Source organism: Echinops telfairi, unplaced genomic scaffold (genome assembly GCF_000313985.2).
Source record: "Echinops telfairi isolate 266 unplaced genomic scaffold, ASM31398v2 ScPeMD7_5592;HRSCAF=6446, whole genome shotgun sequence".
Lineage (NCBI taxonomy): Eukaryota > Metazoa > Chordata > Mammalia > Afrosoricida > Tenrecidae > Echinops > Echinops telfairi.
Genome location: NW_022109491.1, coordinates 15,829,434 through 15,831,821, shown reverse-complemented (window position 1 = coordinate 15,831,821; position 2,388 = coordinate 15,829,434). Strand labels below are relative to the sequence as shown.

The following is a 2,388-nucleotide window of genomic DNA, read 5'->3' as shown; positions in this document are numbered from 1 at the left end:
GGGCTTAAGCAGAAAGAAAATATTTTGAAAATGATGATGGCATCATATGTACAAAAGTGCTTAACACAATAGATCGATGGATAGTGATAACAGCTGTAAGAGCCCCCAATAAAACTATGTGTGTGTGTGTGTGTGTGTGTGTGTGTGTGTGTGTGTGTGATCTATTGATCCAGTTGTCAGGATTTTGCTTTACTTTACATTGAGTTGTAATCCATACTAAAGGCTGAAATCCTTGATCTTCATCAATAAGTGTTTCAAGTTCTTCATGTTTTTGGTAAGCATGGCTGTGTCATCTGCATATCTCAGGTTGTTAATAAACCTAATCCTGATGCTCTTTTCTTCTTCATATAATCCAGCTTCTTGGATTATCTGCTCAGCATCCAGATTGAGTAAGCATGCTAAAAGGACATAACCCTGATGCACACCTTTCCTCATTTTAAACAATGCCATAGGCCCCTGTTCTGCCCAACAACGGCTGCTTGTTTCAGGTACAGTGTACATAAAAACAGTGGAGTATTCTGGAATTCCCATTTTTCTCAATGTTATCAATAATTTATTATGATCCACAGAGTTGAATACTCTTATATCATCAATAAAACACAAATAAACATCTCTCTGGTATTGTCTGCTTTCAGCCAAGATTCATTTGACATCAGCAATGATATACCTCTTGCTATGACATCCTCTGAATCCTCTTGAATTTCTGGCAGCTCTCTGTCGATGTATGGCTGCAACCATTGTTGAATGACCTTCAGCAAGATTTACTTGTGCATGATATTAGTGCTATAGTTGTTAATCTTTCCCTTCTGTTGGGTCATCTTTCCTTGGAATGGGTACAGATATGTATCTCTTCCAGTTGATTGGCCAGGTCGCTATCCTCAAAATTTCTTGACATTGATGTGTTTCCAGTGCTCTAACAGGTTATTAAAACATTTCCGTTGGTATTCCATCAATTCCTGGAGTCTTGGTTTTGACTGCTGCCTTCGCTGCACCTTGGACTTCTTCTTTTGTATAATTGGTTCTTGATCATATGCTACCTCTGAAATGACTGCATGTTGGCCAGTTATTTTTGGTACACTGACTCTTTGGCTCCCTTCCATTATTTTTTATGCTTCTTGTATCATTCAATATTTATCCATAGACTATTGTAACTCAAGGCTTGAATTTTTCTTCAATTCTTTCAGCTTGAGAAGCTTGTAAAAATTTGAATCTAAGAAAATTGGAAGTCGTTGAAAATGAAGTGGAATCGCTTCTCGGCCTTTTGGCTAAGATCAAGTGTAGTATCTGTTCTTATCAGTTTAATATCTGATACGTCCTCTATCCGAGGACAATATATCAAATGGATTTTTGGAGTAGGGAGATGGAATTGGAGCTTGCTCCATCCACTCCACGCATCGACCTGGCATTGCAGTACTTCCAGGAACGGTGCACCCCCTCGGGGGAATCTTCATAAAGTTACCAAAATCAGGGTTTATCTGTGATATACTTATTTGGTTGTTTATAGTGGCTTTCAGCCTTCCTAATTCTGTTGCTGTGATTCATTGCCTCACGCTGTGCTGGTCTCCATGTGTACCTCTTTTTGTTGTTTACCACTTCACTGCTGTTAGAATTGGGTGATAAAAAAATTTTTTTTAATTTAAAAAGAGAAAATGAAGTGGAATGCATCAAGATCATATCACGGGCACTAGTTAGTTGAAGTAGCCTGGAGCTGGCCATTTTGAATCAGGCAATCATATGGTGTATTAGGCCAGGAATGACAAATTCACAAAGAATAGCATCAAAAAGAACATTTCAAGATCTATCTTGAAAAATAATAATAATTTATAAATTACCAAAGATTTGTGAGAGAGGGAAGATGGGGGAGGGAGGGAAAAATGAGGAGTTGATACCAAGGACTCAAGTAGACAGAAAATATTTTGAAAATGATGATGGCAACAACTGTACAAATGTGCTTGACACAATGAATGGATGTATGGATTGTGATGAGTTGTATGAGCCCTGGAGAAAATGATAAAAAAGAAAAAAAAAGATCTATCTTGAAGTACAATGCTGCCTGTGAGAGGATATCTATACATTTACATGGAAGGTCAGTTAATACAATTATTGTTCAAATTTACACACCAATCACTAAGGCAAAAGATAGAGAAACTGAAGACTTCTATCAACTCCTTTGGCCGGAAATTAATCTAACATGCAATCAAGATGCACTGATAACAATTGGGGATTAGAATATGAAGGATGGAAACAAAGAGGAAGAAACAGTAGTTGGGAACTATGATTTTGATGATAGACATGAAGCTGAAGATCAAAGTAAGGAATTTTGCAAGATCCATGACTTCTTCATAGCAAATACCATTTTCAGCAACACAAATGGTGACTGTACTCATA

General features: G+C 37.4%; 1 non-coding gene across 1 annotated transcript; it reads left to right on the top strand.

Annotated features, from left to right (window-relative positions):
• The first annotated feature begins 1,245 nt into the window (after positions 1-1,245).
• On the top strand, positions 1,246-1,436 carry LOC115871427. The gene has a single exon (XR_004047295.1). It is a non-coding gene; the product is annotated as a U2 spliceosomal RNA (small nuclear RNA).
• The last annotated feature ends 952 nt before the right edge of the window (positions 1,437-2,388 follow it).